Below are 16,753 nucleotides of genomic sequence, written 5' to 3'. Positions count from 1 at the left end.
AAGATAAAGAAATGATATAAAGCACCCATATTCCCAACTTCCAGAGACAATCACTGTTCATATTTGAGGGGCGTGGGGTAGTCGGATGAAGACTTCATATTCTATTGCAGATAATGACCAAAGCCAATGATAATTTTGTATTTTGCTGGAAACCCTATCACTATGTAGGGTCTGTGACTAGACAGAAAGGAGAAGGTACCACTGCTATAGGTAATCTTTACCCGCCTTCCTTCAGGTCACCTAACACCAGGCGGTGATGAGTTAGACCCAGGAAGGCAGGCACCGACTCTCAGCATGAGGCACTCAGCGCATCTTCAGATGTGGTACTAAGGAAGTGGACTGGCCACGAATGGACGTTTTGGGAAAGAGTATGCGTTGTTACCTTTGAATTTAAGGCTCTCAGGTGGAACGCAGCAGCTGTCGAGGACGATGACTGCTTGGTCACCATTCCACATGGTCATTGGCTAATAATGTCAAGTATTATAGGCCCATTTGATATTGACAGCTATTTTTTTAAGAATTTTATTGAGATATAATTGACATACAATAAACTGCATATATTTAAAATGTACAATTTGATATCTTGTTCTTGTTAGTAATGTATATATGGCAATCCCAATCTCCCAATTCATCTCACCCCAACCTCCTTCCCCCTCCCCAACCCCAGCTTTCCCCTCTTGGTGTCCATCTGTTTGTTCTCTACATCTGTGTCTCTATTTCTGCCTTGCAGACTGGTTGATCTGTACCATTTTGTCTAGATTTCTCATATATGTGTTAATATACGATATTTGTTTTTCTCTTTCTGACTTACTTCAATCTGCATGACAGCTATTTTTCTTCCTCTTTACTGCAGCCTGAAGAGCAAGTACGTGAAGAATCGATCTTTTATTGCTTAATGGGATTCCTTTCATTCAGTAACTGAGACCATGTTCCCCTTGCAGAGCCTGATGACATCTGCAGCCACTCTTTATCCATGCAGGTCAAGTGATTTCCCTGTTAGACCCAAAAATCACTGAGTGGGATCCGCTGGAATCAAGATGCATTATTGCTCTCTTGGTTTATCTGATGCAGCGCCCTGTGGTTCAGTCGATCACCAGGGCCTCCGAGGAGCTGTGAGCCGCTGGTGGGTACGGCCAGCTCCCGTCATCATACCTTCACAGTATGTCTCAGAGAGCTTTCCGCTCCCATATATCTTCTTAACTTGATTTGCCTAAAATTCTTTGCCTTGGTGGCACTGGAGGTCCCACATTCAATGCCAAGAGGAATATAGAAGAAAGGAGAGACGTGTGGAGAAGGCAGGAAGTAGCACTTTTGTGCCCATATTGTGTGTCAGGGGTCTCTCCTCATCCAGATCTTTAAAAATCAGTGCAGCGAGCTGCAAATAATGCTGGACATGGTCCACAACGACTTACAACCCATCGTCCTACATCCCCTGTTTGCCTGTGATTTCCTTACGCTTTCACTCCTGCCACTGTGGCCCTTAGTCCCATCTCCCGGCTTTGCTCTCTGATCCTAGCTGCCCCACTGTTTAACTGCTGGAATCCTCCTTGGATGAACCGAATTTTGGAATCTCGCTCTTTTCTAGTCTCTCTGTTGGTTCCGCACTCCTTGGTGGTATTAGATGCAGCACTATTCACTCCAGCCCTAAAATCCTACAAGCTGGGCTCTGAGGATATTTCATCTCGAGCCTCAGGTAACTGCACCCCCATCTCATAAAGCAACACTGGGGAAAATTGCACAGGCAGGGTTTTCACCACTCCATTGCCAGGCGTTTTCTCACCTTTCACTTAACCAGTGAAATTAGGGATCCTGACTTCAGCCCAACTATTGCCCTCCTGTCTCTTAAAATTTGGGGGGGGACATCTAAAATGTCACCCCATCTTCAGTTTTTCCTCATCAAGGGGATGGGGAAAGTGGCGGGTGAGTCTGAACTCTACAACCACTACTTCTACCTTACCAGACCCTGGCATGGCCAGCACTGTATGTGAGACTCAAAGTTACGCTTCTTGATTAGCGAGGCAAAATGGACCACCAGCTTCTTAGAGAAGGGTCTACCTTTTCAAGGCTGCAACAGCACCTTCCTTGGAGTCCACACGCCCAGTCGTCAAGATACTACACTCATTTATCACTAAGGAGAGCGTATACAGCCAGGAAGGCAGGATGGTGGCACCCTCCAGCAAATGGCCTGGATGTGGTCTCAGTACAATCCAGGCTGTCAGCTGTCTTTGACCCCTGCCACCCCCTTCACCCCATCCTTGCCTCCCAGCCACGAGGGAAGTCCCCACGAAGCTTTCATTTTCAGACTTTACTCTTTGCAGAGTTTTGCCAGAAAGACTCAGTGGCTTTTCACCTTTCCAGGAATCACACATTTTATCAGCAGAATCACTCATTAGAATTGCCAATCCAGAAAGAGGAAATCCCCCGAGAAGCCTCAGACATGACTTTGTGCTCCGTGCCAATAGAAAGCAAAGCTCTCTTTGGGCAAAGGGGCCCAGTGAGAGTCCTACAGTGAGACAAGACTTGGAGCGCTAGAGATTTTTAGAATATTCTGTTTCAAGAGAACTCCATTTTTTATTGATCTCCTTTAGGAAAAAGCTACTTATTTTTTATTCTCTTGCCTGAATTGCCAACAGAGTGGTTTCTCAGGTCTGTTGCTTCCATGTATATATAAAAGCATTGAACTTTCAAGTGACGTCCTTGCCTGCCTCAAGACCAGACAGCCTTGCATTTCTTAATTTTAAATGAAGTCACCCATAAAGACACTCTTCTCACCGTTTTACTCTTGCAATGCTTGAAGGGAAGTGTGGCAACTTCGGGGAAAAGGGCTGAGCCCAGTTTGTGGAGATGAAACGTACACCCTACAGCTTCTTTCCCAGTGACCCTCAAATGTCCGTGTGCCTGAGAGTCACAGGGGGTTCTCTTTGAAACAGTTTCCTGGGCTGCTTTCCCGGAGTCTGGTTTAGCAGATCGGAAGTAGGTCTTGAGAATTTGCATTTCTTACAAGCTCAGAGTCGATGACAATTCTGCTGGTCCAAGGATTACACTTTGAGAACCACTGCCTATACCACATTAGGGAAGAAAAGAACTCCCATCTCCTTGTCTGCAGGACTCAACTCTCAGCAGAACCCTGAGGTTAGACAAAAACTACTGGTATACATGTGTATTCATTTACTCAGGCCACCATAAAAAAGTAGCCTGTATCCGGTGGCTTTAACAACAGAAATTTATTGCCTCACAGTTCTGGAGACTGGAACTCTGAGATCAAGGTGTGGGCAGGACTGGTTTCTTCTGGTAGATGAATGTCTTCTCCCTGTGTTTTCACGTGGTCTTTGCCTGTGTCTCTTCTCATAAGGACACCACTCATATTGGATTAGAGTCCACACTAGTGACTTCATTTTAACTTAACTACTTCTTTAAAGTCCTATCTTCAAATACAGTCACATTCTGGGGTGCTAGGAGTTAAGACTTGGGGGGGCATCCCTCTGTGGTCTTAGCTTCATGAAACCGAGCCTCTCTCACAAATGCTGCTGAGAAAGGGCAGACCCCCCGATGGTCTCTGCAGATTCTGGGGGGCCGCATGGAAAGCTAAGAAGGGCAAAGGCAGCAGATGGGACCCAGGGCTGTCTGAACAGTGAAATTGACAGGCTCAGCTTCATGCTAAAAATCACAGTGGTCGTGTTCAATTCCGGGGCCTCCAGCCCAGCTTTTCTAAAAGCTTTCCTTCCTCTCAGCCTGCATGCTGCCAGCTTCCTTCATTCAATTCATGTTTCCTAAGTGCCTATCACATGCCAGGCTGTATCCTAGGAGCTGAGGATGCAGCAGTGAACAAAGACATCCCTGCCCTCCTGGAGCTTACAGTCTAGTGGGGAGACAGACCACCGACAAGTCCATCAGTAGATATGAGATCAGGCAGTGGTACATACAGAGTAAAGCAGGAGGACTGGGGGTGATGGAGGCTATGAAATGACCTTCCGATGGCACACCTTCAATTTCATGTATCCAATGCTCTCTCTCACTTCTTCAAGCAAAACATGTTCTAAGGAAAAAAAAAATCTATATATGGAAAAAGACTTGAGCAGCCCAGTTCTCTGAAAAAAAGACAAAAGCAAAAACAAAAACAATGAAGGCACAAAAGGTATTTTCGAGCTAAGCCCCTCATTCTCTATCTCTGCATCTTCAAAGCCTTTATATTAGACCAGGAGTTAAAATCATTTGGGAAGGGTCCTCTTTGAGAAGCCAGTGAAATCTATGAATGTTTTACCGAGAAAAAATGCACATGAGCTTATGCAGCAATTTTATGGCTAGCTTTAGGGGTTTTACAGATTTTCTGAAGTCTTCTGCGGACTCAGATTAGGAACCTCTCTTTATGGTAATACAAAAGATAGCTAGAGCTGCAATTTTGGAACACTCACTTGATAGGGTGTGTGCTAAAGCCATTCTACACATTGTTTCACTTAATCCTCGGGAGAGAACCACATAGAATCCCCGTTATCCTGCAAGCCTGTTACAGTTGAGGAAGCTGAGACTCTCATAGGGAAAGCAAGGTCATAGAGTAATCAGTGATGGAGCCAGAGTGTGACTCCAGGAGCCAAGAATCACAGTCACAGTCACACCTGGCCTCTGCCTTTTCTTCCTTAACTTTTTATTTTGAAATACTTACCGATTTACAGTAATAAAGATAGTACAGAGATATCTCATAAAACCCTCACCCAGATTCACCTAATGTTAACATGTCATATAACCATGCTGGAGGCATCAAAACAACAAAATAAAACCTACACCAGTCAGCTTAACTAAGAAGACAAGGAGGGATTTCCCTGGTCCTGTGGTCAGGACTCTGTGCTTCCACTACTACAGGGGCACAAGTTCCAGCCCTGGTTGTAGAACCAGGATTCCCACGGGTGGCCAAAAAAATAAATAAAAAATAAAATAAAAATAAAGTGTAACAATTGGCTGTGAAGAAGAAGAAGAAGAAGAAGAAGAAGAAGGAGGAGGAGGAGGAGGAGGAGGAGGAGGAGGAGGAGGAGGAGGAGGAGGAGGAGGAGGAGGAGGAGGAGGAGGAGGAGGAGGAGGAGGAGGAGGAGGAGGAGGAGGAGGAGGAGGAGGAGGAGGAGGAGAAGAAGAAGAAGAAGAAGAAGAAGAAGAAGAAGAAGAAGAAGAAGAAGAAGAAGAGGAGAAGGAGGAGGAGGAGGAGGAGGAGGAGGAGGAGGAGGAGGAGAAGAAGATGACAAGGAATACTGCCAGATAAACAGAAACGGAATGACAGACACAACTGAATTGTCAATTGAATTGTCTATGATGTTTCACTGAATGACATCAGGGTATTTGGGGTTCATGGTGATGATTATATAATATCAAGAAAAGCTTAAAGAGATTCAGTATTCTCTTTCAGAATTAGTAAACGTTACTAGAACGTTACTCTTGACAGTACTATTTGGGAGCCCAGGATACAGGAGACTTAGGGGGTATCTGAGAGAGAGAAGTAGAATGGTAGAAAAGCTGTAGGGTAAAGTGGTGGAGCATGGGGGCTCTGGAACGAGGCTGTCTGGATTTGAGTTTATTAACTCTGAAAGCTTGGCGTGTTGTTTATCATCTCAGTGACTCCATTTTCTCATCTATAAAATGAGAAGAACAATGGTCCTACTTCAAAGTCTTATTGAGATTCACTAAGTAAACATATATTGAGGGCACTTAAAACAGTGCCTAGAATGTAGTGGGTCCTCAATAAATTTTAGTTATAATAATAATAATAATAATAATAATAATATATGTACAGTAAATATAGGAGTTTATCATGAACACTCTCAAAGTCCAGCATAAGTTTCTTTATCATTTCTTTATATTTCTCATTGGATTTCTGATAAGTCCATTGGGATAAACCTTGGATGGGCACCCAAGGTGTCCACTGGTCCCTTGTTCATTGGTCTACCCCTCCCCTTCTTTTCCTTCATACCACTCCTTTCATCATGTCAGCTTTGTTATTCCACAACCCCAAACTCTAGGCCCCTAGTATTAGCATACATTTTTCACCATGGAGCATCTACAAGATAAACACAAGTCTCTTTTATTGATTTCTTTTGGAATAACTTTAAAATGTTATTAAACTAAAAGAAACTGTTTGCCTCCAAAAAGGATGTAACACACTGAAGGGCACGAAGGGTGACCTTTTCACTCTATCCACTACTATAATTTTTTGAGCTTCACAACCATGGAGACCCACTCTGTCCCCTACAGTTATCACATGGAGTTGAGTGGAAGAGTTCCTACATCGGAGCACCGTAAATGTCACTCAGAATCTCGTCACGTGGGAAGTGTAACAACGCTCTATCATCTTCACCACGTTCTCCTTCTGAACTCAGCATCTGGAGTTTGCAAGCTTGGATTCTAAGACTCCCAGGCTCAGGTGGGTAGGAAAAGCTCTCCTCTGTGCTGCAGGGGGAAGAGAACCCATCTCCCTCCAAGAAGGAGCTCCATTTCCTCCCCAATCCTGGGAGTTGTCAGTTCTCTCCATCCTCTTGCCCAATTTACTGCTTCCTCACTGAGGAACGAATGTAATTCCTCCCAGGTTCTGCTTCTGGTAAGGACCGTGAAGGCTCTGAGAGTTCACCCTGCCTGCAAGCCAACAAGTTAGCCTGCTACAGTTTCATAGATGTTGGATGGAGACTCAAGATTCCTGGGTCAGAGACAGAGGACTTTATTACTCAGGGCACAGCAGACAGTGGGATCTTCAAGTTCCTCTTGCATCCAAGCCCCATGGGGGTGATGTAGTGATGGGCCCAGGTAGATGCTGCCCATGAAATGGGCTTGTCTCAGCTGGCGAATCCCAAGCTTAAACCCCCAATCTTTTTTTTTTTTATCTTTATTGGAGTATAATTGTTTTACAGTATTGTGTCAATTTCTGCTGTACTACAAAGTGAAAGAGCCACACGTATACATATAACCCCATATCCCCTCCCTCTTGCGCCTCCCTCCCAACCTCCCTATTCCACCCTTTTAAGTCTTCACAAAGCATCAAGCTGTTCTCCCTGTGCTCTGCAGTAGCTTTCCACTAGCCATCTATTTTACATTTGGTAGTGTGTATAAGTCTATGCTACTCTTTCATTACATCCCAGCTTCCCCTCCCCGCGGTGTCTCTAAGTCTGTTCTCTATGTCGGAATCTCTATTCCTACCCTGCCACTAGGTTCATCAGTACCATTAAACTCTCAATCTTATAAGGAAGCTTCTAGCAAACATGCCCAACCTTTGCCTGGAGGAGACATTATCTTCACTGTCCTGGTCGGGAAATAAATATCCCCTCTTACTTGGAAGGAGATACTATTTCTATCTTCAAAGGCTGTTTGCTATGCAACCATTCTTTTAAGATAGTCTGGAAATAAGCCACCAAAGCCACATTGCAAGAGGTACAGAAATTCAAGATGCTCGGAGAGAATTTTCAAGGTACTCCTGGCCAACCAGATGGTGATGGGGTTGTGCTGGTCTCCTCCATCAAGGACAAGCTTTTCAGAGGGTTGTGGTTGGATGTGTTTGAGCATCATAACAGAAATACGCGTGTTAGGAAGTTCTTTCTTCTTAGGTCTAACGTTGAGAACCATTGGCATCTTACTGAGTATCTAAAGCCTCCTGAACTTGGGGAAGTGTAAATGACTCAGTCTGAGTTCATCTGTTCCATAGCCATTAATTCACATATTAACATCAGAGAAGCACACTGACTCTAAGCCTTGGCTAAATGCAATCCTGAGAGGTCCTTGACATGAACTCTGAAATCATTGCTTTCTGGCAGAATGACTCATCCAGAACAATTACTCAATCTCTTTTAAAATTATTGCCCCCACAAAGAGTTTTTTTTAGATTCTTCTTTTCCTAATTACCTCTCCTCTATGGAATTTTGATACTACAGATACAGTCTATTTCTTTATTTGTGGCCCGCAAACAATTGTAACATCACAGTTTTCTTGTGCACCCAAGAACCAGTTGTTACCTCTTTTGGGATGATATCCCCCACATTGAGAATGCGTGGTCTAGAAGATTCCTGCACTGGTTAGGAAAGATATTAGTCTGGATCTTTGGAGAAGCAGATGCCAGGACAGGTTAAGCATGCCAGGATTTTATTAGGAGAAATATTTGTACGAAAGTGTCTGGAGGGAAACAGATAAGGAGGTTTGCTAAGCTCAGGCCACAGAGGCCCCGTTGGATGTGGTAGCTGAATGTGGACCAAAGGTTATTCACAGGTGATTGGTGTTTATAAATACCTGATACTTGCTGTCCAGCCCTGCTGGTCACCCCTCTGCCTCTGTTCATGTGTGGCACCACCAAAGTCTCAGAGAGGGGACTGAAATCCCTTCTGATGGAATGGGCTAGGAATAGACACATGGAATAGAACCCAGAGCTTCTTGAGGTTGGCTGCTTGTTACATATGCCCCCAGGACCTTTGTCCGACTGCACCTGAACTTCTGAATTTTTCCACAATGCCGTCTGCTAGCAATGCTTCTTTCATGCACTAGAAGTAGAAGATGGGACCTCCCCTGATGTAGGAGATTCCACAAATATGTCTAGAAGTTCACTCTTATTATGAAAGGAGAAACTTGTGAATTTTCTCCTTTACTATTTTTTCTGCTTTTCCCCTCAATTCCAGGAACCCTGTGTTGTTTGTTTCCCTGACTGTGGGATGTTCTTCTCCTTCACCTGAGCCAATAGAAATAACAGGGTAAATCCTTTTAAACCTCTCCAAATGCAGATGGTTAATTAGGAGAGCTGGGGCTTATGAACTTTCCACCAGCACTTGCTTAATTCGCCTGGAATTTATCTCACCTCATGCATCCTTCCTCTCTTCAATGTCATATGTAAAAATATTTCTAACCTCATCAAAAAACAGGAATACTTTTTCTGCCAGGTGGTCAATAATTTAGTACATGCTTCCTCAGCAGTTTCTAATCTGCAAAAGAAAAAAGCTCCAGAGCAAACAGCCACTTAAGTTTCATGACTTTTACACCATGGACCACCTCCAAACTTTCCCTAATCCCCTGCATTTCCTAACCTCGGAGACATTTTATTCCTTTAACAGTTCCTTGTTTTGTTTAAACCATAGTTCCAATTTCTTATCCTCCGGCACCTGTGACAGGGAAGAGTTAAATTGGACTCCGTGTTGGATCTGTTTCTTTGACTTTAACCTTTGCTTTTCTCTGCTTTAATCATACACAATGGCCTGCCTCAGGGAACCCTACCCACGTGGGAAACTAACACATCCCTTCCCCAGGGCTAGTCATTCCAGGAGATGTTTTGCAAGACTGATAACCCTTTTTACTTTATTTCTCCGCCTCTCCCTCTCTGATTCTATAAAAGAAATTGGCATCCAGATCCCGTTATGATGGTTTTTAGGAGACACTAGCCTGCCATCTTCTCTGTCCGCTGGCTTTCCGAATAAAGTTGTATTCCTTGCCTCAACACTTTGTCTCTGATTCATTGGCCTGTCGTGCGGCGAACAGATCGAGCTTGGACTCAGCAACAGACCTACTGTTTCTCCCCCTGCCCCACCCTCTACGCATTCCAAAATCATCAGCTTCCTGTTTCCTGTAATTCAAGCACAGTTTGCATGCGTTATCCTGTTTCTGTCAACCCAACATCCTGAAGAAGACGAGTCTGGATCTGATGTAGGTTGGGGTCCTCTCCCCAGACTTCTCACATCACTTATGAATCTTCTCCGAAGCACTACAAACAAAAAAAATGTCTTTGTAGAGTATTTACCATCTCTCAGCATAACTTTAAAATTGCTAGTGGGCTTCCCCGGTGGCGCCGTGGTTAAGAATCCACCTGCCAATGCCGGGGACACGGGTTTGATCCCTGGTCCAGGAAGATCCCACATGCTGAAGAGCAACTAAGCCCATGTGCCACAACTACTGAGCCTGCTCTCTAGAGCCTGCAGGCCACAACTACTGAGCCCATGTGCTGCAACTACTGAAGTCAGTGTCCCTAGAGCCCATGCTCCTCAACAAGAGAAGTCACCACAATAAGAAGCCTGCGCACTGCAATGAGGAGTAGCCCCCGCTCTCCACAACCAGAGGAGCCTGTGTGGAGCAATGAAGACCCAATGCAGCCAATAAATAATAAATTAAGTAATTAATTAAATAAAAATTAAAAATGCTAGTAATCTCTTCTCTACCAGTTCAGAATGGGAAAGAAACATCGAGGATGTAGGAGACAAAAAACTATGTCTCACTGGACCATCTTTGTCCCCAGCTGAGCCTAGAAATTCTGCCTGTAAACAAAGGCAGAGGTCCTTGGACATTGCATTTTCATTGGACATTGCATTTTCATAGGACATAAGAGAAATAGGCCTGCAGAGCAGTCCTGGGTTGGACGATGGGGCAGGGTGACCAGCTTCCTGGGAGGTGAAAGGGGGTTCCTTGTATTAATCTACTTAAAGAAGCTAAAACTGCCAAGTATTCCAGCCCAGGGGATCCTCTGAGCTGAAAGATGAAGTTACAACCTTCACTGGATATAAGGTTCTCTTGCCCATAAACAAGAAGTTCAATAGCAGAAAATATGATGTCATCCTATGGATAAGGAATGCAGCAAAAACAGAACTTTTGAGTAAGAGTAGCTCAAAGCATGTGACATACATATTTTGCACTTAATAATAAATCTATATAGGCAGCTGATTTCTAGATTGGCACAGTGACTCCACTCTAGAGCTGGTGGAGGTGGGTGAGATTTTCTTAGTGTTTCCCTAATGGTGCCAAATGGCCAGTTCAGCCTCAGTTATTAGCTCTTCGTATAACTGTGCCCCAAGGTAGGAATTAGGAGCAAGGCCAGCACAGTAAGAGAGAGATTAAAGAGTGAGAGCAAGTGAGACAGAGTGCTTCTTGTGACCCTCTCTCACATCAGAGATGAAAATTGTTTCCAGAAGCTCCTCAACAGACGTCACCTTACAGCTCACTGGTCCGAACTGAGCTAATACTGCCCCAGATCAATCACCGACCCAGCAGATGGGATTTGAGGCTTGAAAAGGAACAACCACAGTTCACCTCCTGAGACCTGGCACGTGGCCACCTGAACAAAGCTGGGCATTGTTGGCAAAGAGGAAATAGAGACAAATTACAGTGTTGCTATGATTGCAATGGCAGGGCTCTGACAGTCACCTGGTGTACTTTGTTGGCAATGACCTCTCTTACCCTTTGTTAAAAGTTTTGAACATGATACCTAAATAAAAGGACTTTGCGGATTATCAATTTCAAATTCTTGCGTGCCCTTCCAAAAGAAAATCATTGAGCAGATCTTGATGGTAATACGTATCATTTTATAGAAAAACAAACACATCTTGAGCTGCGTGGAGATCAGGACCCAATCTTCCTTCATTTCCCCAGGTGCATACAAGATACCCGTAAGATGTTTTCTGGCTGAATTAATGGTATGAACCTTCACTGTATAGATGAGCAAACATAGACCCACAGAAGAGCAATAACAAGTCCAAGGTCACTCAGCTAGCTTTCCTGGAGGCAGAGCCACAAGTGTTTCTTCTGACCTGTGGTTTGACTCTAATTTTCCCATTTTCAAGTGCTACTTGTCTAAAGGAGTCATGTGAGGGTTTGGGGTGGACCCTAAAAATCAATCACTCAGGAAAAACCCTGAAAGATGCGGGAGGGTAGTCCTCTCACTAAGATCACATGTAGAACTCGAGGGAGAATCAAACCCCCCTGTGTGATTTTTTTGATGACTTTTCCAGAATGTGTGACCCCTCTGCGGGTTCTCCTAAGCCAGAGGGTAGTGGATGAGGGATGAGAAAGACCCTTCACACTGTCTCCTACTGGCAGAATGACATTTATTTTAGAAGACCACTGATGATTAGCATTTTTAAGATGCCATTGTCAGGCATAGCCTGTAACAGGAGAAAGTTTATTGGGAAAAATTTTGGATTGTGATTTCATTTCCATATTACAAAGAGAGTAGAGAACAACTCCCTTTGGCTACCCTGTAGAGGCACAAATAACCCTTTATCCTTGAATAGAAACCTTCATGAAGAAATCTGTCCCTGTCCACGTGCATCCCTGTCAACTGAAGGAAAAAACCAGAGCACAACCTAAAAGCTGAGAATTATGTTTTACTCAGCGGATATTCTAAGGACTTCAAGCCTGGGACACAGCATCTCAGAGAAGCTGAGAGACTGTTCCGAAGAGGCTGGGCGGTGGGGTGAGGGGCTGGCGTGGTAAGATGGGAAGCCAGGATATAAAAGAGATTTGCAAAAAAGATCAGCTAGTCGGAACATCAAAAGAGTGCTGTTAATTAAAGAAAACCAGACATGTCGAGCTAATGGGTTTGGCGAGCTTTTTTGTACACGGGAAGATGCAAGAGTTTGGGCTCACCGAAATCATTCCTTGATATGCACCTCAGCTATCTGAGGTCAGTATCCTGTGCTTTCTCATCCTGAGTCGGGGCTTACACTGGGGTGGCTGTAATGTGATGGCCTTATGGCTGCAACATCCTTTGTTTATGGATAGGGCAGGGGGTATTTGCCATTCACAGCCCCCACTCCTTGGAACAGATTGTCTTCTGTGTGATCCCCGGACTAGGCTGACCGGAGCAGTGCCTTGGCAGGCTCATTGCTTCCCTGTGGCTTTTACTCAGTGCCTCCCCAAAGACTTGGGAAATTCATGGTGACTGGGGTGTGTGATGATGCCCTTGGAGTCAGGGTGTGGAACAGAATCTGGTGCTCGGGAGTGGGGGAGGTGGGGGGTGGGGTGGGGGGGGGTTGGGAGGGTATGGGGTGCGGATGGGGTCAACTTTAGAAGACTGAGGACCCAAGTCTTAGGTCTACCTTTGCATCTGAATAATGAACTATAAGATATGCTCCACCCTCCTTTCAAATAATGGCTTGGCTAATTAAAACCAAATTGCCTCTGAGCGGACCCCATCAGATGCATCCCACTCAGAGCTGACTTTTTATGCACTGGGAGGACCAATGTCCACTGCCTTTCCTGAAGCCTGTGATGTGTGTTATGCCCCTTCTCTGCGTGTCCCCTGTGCCATCTTTCTGGAACCGACGCAGCCAAGCTCCCACCTTTGCTGGGGACGCCAGGCGCCCAGGGTCCCCAAGCTGTGCTCCCTCTGTTCAAGCGTTCCTGAGGGACTGCGTCCAGGGTCTGTGCCCACCAGGACTTTCCTTCTGCAGGTGAATCAATACAGATGTAGACACAGGCCCTCGGACTCTAGAAAGCATATTAGCTCACTTCAGAAACCTTCTTTGCCCTGCCTGTGGCGCTGAGCTGTGAGTTCTGTCAGAGAAAACGCTGCTCTGGCCTCACCAGCACAGACTCAGGAAAGATAGAAAAATGTTCCATTTGGTTTCCAGGTGAGTGCTATCAAACTGTCAATGAGTGGGTACTCCCAATGCTTTTGAGCCACATCAGAGAGTGTTGATTCAGCATCTGAACAAGCTTTGGCTGGGACAGCATGGACCCCTCGGTCCAGGAAAGGCCTCCTGGCAGTGGGCAGCTTGAGGCTGGCAGGGAGCCCTGGACAGGAGCTGGGGAAGAGCCTGGCGCCTGGGATCTAAGTGCTTTGCTCTTTCTGTGCCCACTTTGCACTCGTCAGAAATGAGAAAAACAAATATACCCTGGAAAAGATAAAAACCCTACACAGAACAATTACTGTAGAAGAAAAATAGCTTCCAGATCTACACAGTCCCTGCTCCTGCAGCCCCTCTCAGCTCAGACTGTCTCACAGGCCATTTCTTTCACACTTTGAAAGGAGCAGGGAATTCCCAGGCTATTTAAACTCTTCCAGGATGTGGGAAGAAAGGAAATATTCCAAACTGATCTTATAAAATCAAGATAGTATTGATAACAAAATCTGACAAAGCATGGTTAAAACACACACACACACACTCACATATATTCATCTAACTTATGACTATGCATTTATTATAAAAATCCAGGATTCCAAAGTAAGACACTGGTGCATATATCAAGCAGCATATTAGAAGATTAATATATTTCATCAAAAAATGCCAAGGTTTCAACATTAAAAAATCTATCACTATTGTTCACCATGTCAACATGTTATTTTTACCGTATTACCGGTAAGGTGTGGCGTGGCCAGATGAAGGTCAAGAGAGAGAGAAACCAGGAAGAGCTTTAGTTTCATGCCTCACAGGTCCCTGGGGACAGCACTGCAGGCTCACGGGCCACTCAGGGGCAGCAGGGGTGGAGGACAAGGCTCAGGGGCAGGGGACTTCGGACAAGTGTCCTTCCTGTGGTGTTTGCAGGAAGGAACGGGCCAGGCAGGGCAAGGAGGCTTAGAATTGGCTACTTTGAGTGATCCCAGCTGGCTCTGGGCGTAGGGACAGTGCCTGGGTGTCTGGAACCTGACCCTGAGGCCATCAGGGCTGGAATACGGTGGCCCACAGTGTAGAAGCCTCCAGAAGGGAGGTGGTGGGGTGTGGACTTAGCTGCTCAAGAAGGAGAATGAACCAGCCTTCGCCAGGTCCTTATAACTGGATCAAGACAGCATGCAGTCATTTGCAGCTGCGTGGCTGGACCTAGAGATTATTATACTAAGTGAAGTAAGACAGACAGAGAAAGCCAACTATCACATGATATCACTCATATGTGGAATCTAAAAAAAAAGATACAAATGGATTTACTTACAAAACAGAAATAGACTCACAGACATAGTAAATAAACTTATGGTTACCAAAGGGGAAGAGGGGAGAGATAAATGAGCAGTTGGGGATTAAAGTATACACACTTCTATATGTAAAATAGATAACCAACAAGGACCTACTGTAGAGCACATGGGACTCTACTCAGTATCTTATAATAAAGGAAAAGAATCTGAAAAAGAATGTATATATATATACATACACACATCCATATAAATGTGTATGTATAACTGAATATTTTGCTGTACATCTGAAACTAACACATTTCAAATCAACTATATTTCAATAAAAATTTTAAAAAGACAGCTTTTAAGTAACTACATTATATAAGGAAAAAGAAATAATACCATAACATTTCAACAGATCTTTAAAACATATTTAATAAAATATAATATCTTTACTGATAAAAATAACAATAAAAAGGAATAAAAGGATTAAGAAAAAAACTATTAATAAAATTTAAACATTTTCTTGACATACTTTTATATATAAAAGCCAGCATCAGACTTGGTGAAAAGACTAGCAGAGTTCTCATTAAAGTTAGAAACATGATAAAGATGTCTATTATCAACATATATTTAATAATATTCTGAAGAATTATCCAATATATGGAGAAAAGAGGAAGAAAGAAGTGCAAATGTTAGAAAGGAAGTTACTTTTGCAGGTAATATGATTGTACACGTCGCAAATGCAGGGTGATTATTGAAATATTAGAAGCCATAGCAAAGTTTAATAAGGAGGCTGGGTATAAAATTAATACACAAAAATATATATCATCACCAATCGGTTATCAGGTATAATTGACAAACAAGATGTCATCTGAAGTGGCAAAATCAAATACAGGAGAAATATCTAGGAATTAAATTAACAAGGAATATATAGAACTGATAAACACGAAACTTTAAATTCTACTAAAATCCCAAAAGAATATTGAATAAAGAGAAATATATCTCAAAATAAAAGTTCACTAATACAAAAATTCTTAATACATGTTCTCTACATTAATCTATGCATTTGATATTTTAGTCAAAAAGCAAGATGGATTTCAGGGGGATTTGATAAAATGATGTTTTAAAAGTGACATGAAAGAATAGCCATATCAGCCTTGTATAAAGGATAATAACAAGGTAAAATAATCATTATCAAAAATTTAAGCATACTGAAATTTAAAAATTTTATATTGGCACGTTAATAGATGGGTAAGGAGACCAGCTGATGTAATACAATAGTTAGGAATAGACCCTAATATAAACGAGGATTTTGTGGATGGTAAAAACAGCAGTTGGGGAAAGACAGATCATTAAAACTATGTTAAAGCAACTTGTTATCCTTTAGGAAAAAAAAATAGTAGCAGATTTAATATAAGATTAGGATGTGAAAAGATGGAATCAAGTATAGCTGGATTTCTTTATATAATTGCAGTATGAGAGGTCTTTCTAAACATGGCAAAAAACCTGGCAACCATTAAAGGCATGAATAATACCTTTGATTCCTTAAGGCAAAATTTTTAAGAAAACATAATATAAACAAAATTATAAAACAAGTGACAACCTGAAAAATTATTTACAATACATTAATAAAGGATTAATTTTATATATACATGATTAAGTTAAGACAAAGAACAACCAATTACAAAATGAGAGTCCAATAATTATATTTCTAATAATTTATTCTGGAGGTATAGTCACACAAGAATGCAAAGTTGTGTTTAGTAGTAAAATAGTTGTAGTGTTATTTTTAACAGAAGGAAGGAAACAAAGGAAGAAGGGGAGGCAATGATGAGAAGAAGTGGGATGGGAAGAGAGGGAGAGAAGAAATCTTCACATGGAAATCTATCAGTCAGAAGCTGGCTGTAGATAATTAAAGGTTGTTTGCTTTTGTTTTATTTTTTGCTTGTTTGTTTTTTGGCACACGGGCTTAGTTGCTCTGTGGCATGTAGGATCTTCCTGGAGCAGGGATCAAACCCATGTCCTCTGCACTGGCAGGCGGATTCTTAACCACTGCGCCACCTAGGAAGCCCTGTTTGTTTGTTTTAGAAAAATATATACTGCTTCTCTTTAAATCCAAATGTGCTACCTGAAAGGCATTGAAATTTCCCA

Source organism: Hippopotamus amphibius, chromosome 10, assembly GCF_030028045.1.
Source record: "Hippopotamus amphibius kiboko isolate mHipAmp2 chromosome 10, mHipAmp2.hap2, whole genome shotgun sequence".
In the NCBI taxonomy this organism is placed as follows: Eukaryota; Metazoa; Chordata; class Mammalia; order Artiodactyla; family Hippopotamidae; genus Hippopotamus; species Hippopotamus amphibius.
The sequence above is the reverse complement of the archived record's forward strand: the minus strand, read 5'-3'. Positions refer to the sequence as shown.